The following is a 9,027-nucleotide window of genomic DNA, read 5'->3' as shown; positions in this document are numbered from 1 at the left end:
GAGTCTTTGCAGATGTAATTAAGTACCTTGCGATGAGATCATCCTGGATTACGTGGGTGGGTCCCAGAACCAATGACAAGTGTCCTTATAGACACAAGAGGAGAAGACATAAACACAAGGAAAAGGTCATGTGAAGACCAAGGCAGAGATTGGGTGATGCAGCCACAATCCAAGGAACACCTTGAGCCACCATAAACTGCAAGAGGCAAGGAGATGTTCCCCTAGAATCTTCAGAGGGAGTGTGGCCCTGCCAACATCTTGATTTCAGCCTTCCAGTTCTAGAACTGTGAGATAATAAATTTCTGTTAAGTGACCGAGTTTGCGGTAATTTGTAGCAGCAGCCAAGAGAAACTAATACTAAATTTTTCTTGTTTTCTATCTTGGTACTAGCACAGAACCCGACACATAGTATATGTTTTAAAAGAGTGAATTAGTTAATAGATTAATACATGGGGATGATGAAACAAAGCTTGACATTGTTTCCAAGTAACTTGGACTGAACGTTATAAAACTGTACTTGATAGATTTCCAGTATGAGGTTATCTAGGAAGAGAACTAGTATTTCTTGAGTGGCTGCTGTGTACCAGAAACCAAGATAAGTTTCATAAATGACATTACAGTAGGACTATTATAAATTATAGCGGTAAAGGCAAGGTTTTGGAGTCAAATTTGAACTCTGATTCTTATTAGCTGTATGACCTTCGGCAAATTACTTAAACTGTCTTAGCCACAATTTCTTACCGGAAAAGTGGGGAAATGAATCCTACCTGCCCACCCTGTTTTCGAGGATTAAAGGAGATAAATAGCTGAGCACAGTGCCAGGCACCCACAAAATCTCAGCAAACATGAGTTATTATGAGGGTAACATGGTGATGGGTGCAGAGGGAGGTACTGGAATTGGACCCTCACCTGAGAACAACAGGTGCTAAGTGCCGGCTTGCTGAGACGAGCCCTGTAGGTCACCTTGGCCTGTAGGAGGCAGTGTGGTTTAAGCTATCTTGCCAGTACCCTCCCCTTGGAAGGGCGCCTAGGGGCGGGAGGGGGCTCTCAGCTGCAGGAAGCTGTCGGGGCGGGGGTTACTTCCGGCAGAGGGCTGATTTGGAGGCAAGCTGAACCTCGTCGCCACGCCAGGGAGCCGGCAGAAGGAAGACCCTCACGGGGCCCTCCAGAGCACGTAACAGGAGAGCCCGCATTCGGATGCCTGCCCATACACTGGGAACAAGGGCCCGTCGGTGTCAAGTGGAGGCGCTGTCGTGACCAGCGGAGAGGGTTACGAGCTTACAAGCGACAGTCTCGTAAAACGCGACCGGCCTCTCCGTCCTCCGCCCCCCACGCCGCAGCAGTGCATGCTGGGAAGCGGGAGGCGTTGCTAGAACGGGAAGAAGCCGGACCTCCCCCCGAAGCGCTGCCGTCAGCCCCGAGCGCACGTTCCGGTCCCTCGGGGAAACTTAAAAAAAAAAAAATTCTTGGTATGCCCAGATATTCCGATTTAACTGGTCTGGAACGGAAACCAGGCATTGACATTTTAAATGAGCAGCCTGAATTGGGAACTACTTCCCTAAAGCCTGTGCTTGGGAGACGGTGGAGGGTTGCCAGATTTAGCAAACAGAATGAGAGGTACTTAGATGAAAACGTTATTTATCTAGAACTCTAATATCATTGGCATTCTGCAGTTTTAAGAGGGAAGGAAAAGTACTGGAAATGGACAGAAGGTTGAAATTTTAAAATGAACAGGGCAGAATCTTAAGGAACGAAAATAACCGTTTAATGATAAAAGGTGACTGAAACACTGTGGAATTGGGCTGATCTGTCACTCAAAGGAGCTGCTACCCAGTGAGAAATGGGGGGTTTGAGAGTTTGGGAGCAATTTCAGGAAAAATAAACCGTTTCATGTTTATGACCCCAGTGAACTGAGATTCCCAGTAAACCAGTGATATCGCTCTGACCTTGCCCCAGAGATGAGCAAACAGAAGCCTGGAGAATTTACGTGATTTGTGCAAGTTCAACACAGCTGGTAAGTGACAGAGCCAGGATTTGAACCTAAGTTAACTTGGCTCAAAAAAAAAAAAAAAAGGAGTGGGTGGGAGTTAATGGAGTAGAAAGCTCTTTCTGCTGTGCCATAATGACTTTCAGAAAACCATAGTTAACCCATAAAATAGCCCAGGGAAACCCAACTTCATTTGAGGTAGGGGCTGGAGTTGTGCATTCTGGAGCCTTGGGGGCCCAGACCCTCTGGACTGGCCTGTTCCTGCCTGCCGGCCCTGCCCTGGGTGAGCAGGGTGAGGGGCTGAGCTGGGACATGCCTGTCTCCCGTCCTGTCCTCTCAGTGGCTGCTTGGATGTTTACTTTGCGGCGATTTCTGCTGCTCCATCATGGTGTTGACTGCTTAAATTTCTGTATTTTAATTAAATGCCATCTCACTGTGCCTGTACTTGTTGTGCTCGAGTCCTGAGGCTGTTTTAGGAAAGGGTACAATTTTGTAAATGGAATGGAGAAAAATAAACAAAACCACCTGTTCTGCAAGACTGCGTGCTGCCCAGTGGAGCTCTCCCATCCGTCCCTCCCTCCCTGACTCCCTCCCACCAAAGGAGGGAGGTTCCCTATCCCCATCCAAAAGTCACCTTTAGATGGGGGCTCCCAGTCACAGGGCCTTAGCTTTGGGGGGCTGAGAACAAGCTGTCGTGACAGGCGGGGGCAGCGACTCACAGTGTGGGGGAAGGCAGGCTGCTGAGGGCGGCTGGTACCCAAATTGCCTTATGCTCCGATATGTGAAAGAGGCAAAACTTACTAATGAGTAATACCAGCCTTCGGCTCGCCCATTCCCACCACCTGTTAAAGGAAAATGTGTCTTTCCCCCCTCAGCTCCCCTCTTTCCTCACCCACATGTGGAATTCCATGTTTGCCAGCCTGTCTCCTGGGATTTTGAGTCGTGGGATAGAGGGATGGGTGCAGACAGGACTACAAGAAACAGGAGGGAAGAGAAAAGGAACTAAAGTGGAGGGGTTTGCGGACTGGGCTTTCAGCAACGTTTTTGGTAGAGTTGAGAGTAAGATATAAAATAAGTTTTAGGCTGGGAGAGAAAAGGTATTTTTTTTTCTAGATAATTTATTGAGGTGAAATTCACATAACATAAAATTATCCTTTTTAAAGTGAAAAATTCAGTGGCGTTTAGTTACATTCACCATGTTGTGGAACCACCACCTATCTATCTGTTTCTGAAACATTTTCATCACCTCAAAGTAAAACCCTGAGAAAGGGTAGTTTAAGATGGTCGATATGGAATAGGAATTGGATCCCTTCATGTTCTTTAAGAGAAGTAAGTGAAAATCTCTTGGGGTTTGTTCTTAATAGCTTGAGTTGTGGACTTTGGTAGGACTTTGACCTACCCAAACTAGGCCATAGGTCCCTGGGGGTTATTGGGTTCCATATACACATACAGTGATCCCACGGTTACCCCATTGCCCCCTGGCAGAAGACCTGCAGCAACACTTCACCGTAAACACAGCATTAGGTCCTGCACATCCCAGACTATGGGTTCCTCACAGTGGCCTTGGTATTTGTCATGACATGATTTCAACGGGTCAGATGTTGGGAGGGACAGGAGGCATTCTCTGTGATGTGTCCTGTACCCACATCCCCTAAGGAGGGTCTGGCCTTAGTATCCCCCAGGAAAGGCCCCCACCAGCAGCTTTGGAGTTCAAACTTTTAGTATACCCAGAATCCTTGAGGTACCCTTCAGATAAGTGGAACTACTCACTCCCATCCATATATTCCCTGCAACTTCTCATTTCTTAGTCCTCTCAAGTATCCACCCCACCCGCCCTCTCCCCCAGTCCCTTACCCCAGATGACCAGGTGCTAATAGCCTTTTAACTTTCTCCATCTTCATATAATGATATAAGATTATATACACATAGATATATAGATTATATATCTATCAGATAGATGATAGTTGATAAATAGATACAATCTCTGTATATGTAGGGTTTGGGGGAGTTCATTGCTTTCTCTGGAAAAATTAGATCATGGATTTTGTACATATTCTATTTCTCACTCAAAAATACCTTGTGGAAATCCCTCTGTCACCTGGTATGGTTCTAATTCATCGTTTTGTGTTGGCTTACATAATAATTCATGATGAGACTCTTTCATAATTTATCCATTATTTATCTTTCTCTTGAAAGACATTTTTTTTTGTTTTACGTTTCTGTCACTACAAACAGTGAAGCAATAAATATTCGTAAGCCTGTATCTTTATGTACTGATGCTTTTGCTTCTACCGAACAGATTCCGAGGTTGAAGGGCATGTGTATTTTAAAATTTATTATATATTTCCAGATTGCTTTCAAAAAGACCCGAACATCATATTTTGAGTAGTAAAATATGGAGAATGCTTTACCCACACCCCTACTAGCAACAGTCGCTGTCACTCTTGTTTTAACATTTTCCATTCAGATCGTCGTAAAGTGATATTTCATTGTAAACTTAATTTGCAGTTTGTGGACTACTGGTGAGCTTGAGCATCTTTTCAAGTTTGTTGAGAATTTGGATTTGCTTTTCTGTGAATTATCTATTCATAGTCTTTGCCCATTTTTTGATTGGGCAATTTGTAGGAGCTCTTTTTATAGTATTGTTATTTATCATTTATCTGTCATCTGTAAAACTTTTTCCCTCCAAATCTATCACTTACCTATTATCTTAGTGGCATTTTCAATTTAAGTCAAATATGTCTTTCTTTCAGAGGTTTTGGGTTTCCTGTTCTGATAAGAAGATTCCCCAACCCATGTATTTACCTAGATTTTCTTCTAAGCTATTTATTGTTTTATTTTATACAAATGTAACAAGTCTTATATATGTCTAAAATTTGTTTTTGTATATAGCATAAGATGGGATTCAACTTGTTCTAGTAAGTTGAGCTAGTATCATTTATTAAATAATCTATTCTTTCACTGCTATCTTGAAGTATCAGCTTTGTATTAAATGCTCACATGTACCGGGATTGATTTTTTTCATCCCCTATTCTGTACCTCTCACTGTTGGTCTCTTCCTGTACTAATACACAATGATTTAATTACTATAACTTTTTGGAGTGCTCTGATACTGATAAGGTTAGACGTCTCTTACTGTTATTCTTTTTCCTATTTTTCTTATTTTCTGAACATTTATTGTCTGTGTAAGTTCTAAGCACATTTTATCCAATTAAAAAACAAAACCTGTTGGAGGCAAAGTAAGTCTATGGTATTAGAAGTCAAGATAGTAGGTGGTTTCTCCTTGGTGTTGGGGGACACTGGAGGGGATGGGATGGGGAACTTAAGGAGTGCTGGTTATGTTATATTTCTTTATGGGGATCTTACTTACATGGGCACACTTAAGGTTTGGCACTTTTCTGTATGTACACTATACTTCAAAACCAATTTACTTACAATCAAAAAAATCTACTGGTGCTGTGGAGAGAAATCTAAATAAGATCTAAATAAATGAAAGGGGGACCGTGGCTGTGGATTGAGAGACTCAACATAGTAAAGATAACTAATTCTCCCGAAAGTGATATACAAATATAATGCAGTTCCTATTAAAACCCCAGCCAAAAAAAAAAAAAAAAAAAACCCACAAACTACTGGGATTACAATTGGCATTGTATTACATTTATATTTGGGGGGAGAAGGAATTTGTTAAGATATTAACTCCTCTGAACAAATTGTTTGGTGTTAAAATTTCTTCAGATTTTGTTTTGGTTTTTTTATAAGGTTTTTTTCCATAGTCTTATGTTTCTTTTATATTTATCCCTCAATATTTTATAGATTTTGTCACTATAATTAATTGAATATTTTTCTCATTTCTATTTTTAGATGAACATGCTATATAGTATAGAGAAGTGATTAATTTTTGTATGCGTTTCTGTAAAATTTGTCACCTTACCAAATTCTTCATTAATTTGAGTGTTTTTTTAAAACTAGAGTTTCCTGGGTTTTCTAGGAATGCAGTCATGTGGTCAATGGAAGAAAATATTGTCAAATATTTATGTCAGTTACTTAATTTTATGTTCTTATTGTATTTTCTAAAAACCTCCAAGGCAATGTTAAACAGGAACATTAATAGCAGGCATAAATCTGAAAAGAAGAGATAAAACCATGAGCAAAAAGAAATATTCCAATACTTTATTTCTTCTTTCACATACTTGTACTAATCAGTTTATTTTCTTACCTTACGACATTTGTTTCAATCTCTGAATCTTGAAGAAAATGTTGAGATGCAGTGGCAATAGTGGGCATTTTTGTCTGGATTTGATTTTAATTGAAGTGCTTTTGGTGTTTGACCAATGAGAATGATATTGGCTATTGCTTTTTGATAGACTTTATTATATACAACAACTATCATTTCATTCTTATTTTCCTTAAAGCTTTAATATGGATGGCTGCTGAATTTTATCAAATGCCTTTTCAGGAACTATTGATAGGGTATGGTTTTTCACTTTTAGTTTATTGATGAAAATATTTATGTTGATAGATTTCTTGGTGTTGTGCTTTGTAATCCTAGAATAAACTCTGCTTAGTTACAGTGTATTATTTTTTTTGCCACATAGCTAGATTCTATTTGTTAATTTTTTTTTTTTTTAAAGTGCCTTTCAGCTATTTGGGTATAGTATGAGTCATGTACACTGGCTTTTTTTTTTTTTAATTAATTAATTAATTTATTTATTTTTGGCTGTGTTGGGTCTTCGTTTCTGTGCGAGGGCTTTCTCTTGTTGTGGTAAGCGGGGGCCAGTCTTCATCACGGTGCGCGGGCCTCTTACTATCGCGGCCTCTCTTGTTGCGGAGCACAGGCTCCAGACGCGCAGGCTCAATAGCTGTGGCTCATGAGCCTAGTTGCTCCGCGGCACGTGGGATCTTCCCAGACCAGGGCTCGAACCCGTGTCCCCTGCATTAGCAGGCAGATTCTCAACCACTGTGCCACCAGGGAAGCCCTGTTAATATTTTATCTAGCATTAAAATCATGCTTGCTTCATAAAATAAATTGAGAAGCTTTCAATTTTTTCCATGGTCTAGAATAAATTAATTAACACTGATATTATCTATTCTTTGAAGATTAGAAAGCTGAGCTGTTAAACCATCTGTCCTGATACCCTTGTTAATGGTTGATATTTAACAACCTTTCTTTTCTCTCCCACTAAAATTGTTATTCAGGTTTTCACTTGGATTAATTTTGGTAATTTCCTCTAGATCTTCAAATTTATTTTCATAGAATTAGCATATAATAAATTCTTATAATTATTTTAATCTCTTCTGTTTCTGTGATATGGCTCTTTTTTCACTCCCAATTTTGTCTATTTTTTTAAATTGAGGTATAATTGACACAGAACGTTATATGTTTCAGGTGTTCTTGTTTATTTTTTATTTATTTATTTTTTAATCATCCAAAATTATTGTATTATTCTTTTTTTTTAAATAATTAATTAATTAATTAATTTATGGCTGTGTTGGGTCTTCATTTCTGTGTGAGGGCTTTCTCTAATTGTGGCAAGCGGGGGCCACTCTTCATCGTGGTGCGCGGGCCTCTCACTATCGCGGCCTCTCTTGTTGCGGAGCACAGGTTCCAGACACGCAGGCTCAGTAGTTGTGGCTCACGGGCCCAGTTGCTCCGCGGCATGTGGGATCCTCCCAGACCAGGGCTTGAGCCGGTGTCCTCTGCATTGGCAGGCAGATTCTCAACCACTGCGCCACCAGGGAAGCCCTATTGTATTATTCTTAATTAGAGCAACGCTCTTGGGACCATTGATGTCATCTGCAGCTTTTGATCCAACGTCGGCTACGCGGCTGAGACAAATCTGGGACGTGGGGGGACGGGACGTGTGGGGAAGGGTGGGGCATCCCGACCCAGCCCCGTCCCTGAGCCCCTGAGTCCCAGGGCAGATGCTGGCGGGCAGGTGGCTCTGGGCTCTCACGTCTGGGGAGCATTCTTGTTTATTTTTTTGTTCTCACTTTTCTTTAAACAGACTAGGGAAGGGTTTATCAATTTCACTGAATTTTTTAAGAACAAGCTTTTGGATTTGTTCAGTAGTGTCTCATATGATTTTCTTTTCTATTTAGTTCACTCTGCTTTCATGTTTACTAATTCTCTTTTAGAAGACTTTATCTTCCTCCTTCCTTACCCTTTCTCTCTCCAGAGGAGATATAATAAACGCTTTTGCTTTGTTGCCTCATCTGTCTCCCACTTCTGGGTTTTGTTGAGATACAAAAGAGTTTTTCATTCTGGATTATTATTATTATTAGAATTTCCTTGGAATGTTCCTTGCCTATTTCAAGAATCCTCATTTAGAATTTATATTACACATTCTCAGGCAACCTACTGTTATGGATTTAGATATTACACATATTTATATAAATAGCAAACATCATAGCTCACTACTCTTTCCTTTTACTTATTCTTTTTTCCTGATCTTGAGGTCTCTGCTATGATTCATTTGTTGTTTAATTAGAGCCCTTTCTTTAGTATTTTCCCCAGATAGGGCGTGGGAATAATATATTCTCTGAATTCTTGCGTGCCCCAAATATCTTTCTTTCTCATTGACAGAGGAAGGCTAACTTGGCCAGCAGAGGAATCCTAGGTTGCAGTCCTTTTTCTCAAAAGTCCGTAAATGTTACTCTCCTAGTTTTCAGTGCAGCAGAGTTGAGTGCCAATGTGATTCTCCTTTCTTGTTCTTTTTACCTGTAAACCTGAAAGATTTATTGCTTTACCTTTGGAATTTGGAAATTGACCAAGATACACCTGGGTGTAGAATTTGGTGAAAACTTGTAAGACAGGTACTGATCTTTCCTCATCTGTACCAAATTTTCTTGCATCATTGTTTGTTGCCTCTCTCCAGCTGTTCCTCCTTCTCCTTCTGGAATTGCTGTTTTCCCTATGGAAGCCATCAGTTCTGTGGTTTGAGTTGTTTCTTCCACTTGATCTTCTAGGCCCTGAATTGAGCCTCAACACTGACTATCCTACTCTTTACTTAACTGAATTTGTTTTAATTTGAAAATCACAT

At 40.6% G+C, this 9,027-nt stretch overlaps 1 long non-coding RNA gene across 5 annotated transcripts in view; it reads left to right on the top strand.

Annotated features, from left to right (window-relative positions):
• The first annotated feature begins 1,462 nt into the window (after nucleotides 1-1,462).
• The window catches only part of LOC309646439, a 63,578-nt gene continuing 56,013 nt past the window's right edge, over nucleotides 1,463-9,027 (top strand). For 3 of the 5 annotated variants that reach the window (XR_014255355.1, XR_014255356.1, XR_014255357.1), the window contains exon 1: nucleotides 1,922-2,014. This is a non-coding gene — a long non-coding RNA (uncharacterized lncRNA). Of the gene's footprint in view, nucleotides 1,778-1,906; nucleotides 2,015-9,027 lie in introns of those variants that run through there. The other 2 variants (XR_014255353.1, XR_014255354.1) reach the window with 2 other exon arrangements.

Source organism: Balaenoptera physalus (genome assembly GCF_965194825.1).
Source record: "Balaenoptera physalus genome assembly, chromosome: 17".
NCBI lineage: Eukaryota > Metazoa > Chordata > Mammalia > Artiodactyla > Balaenopteridae > Balaenoptera > Balaenoptera physalus.
This window is presented reverse-complemented; position numbering and strand designations above follow the sequence as displayed.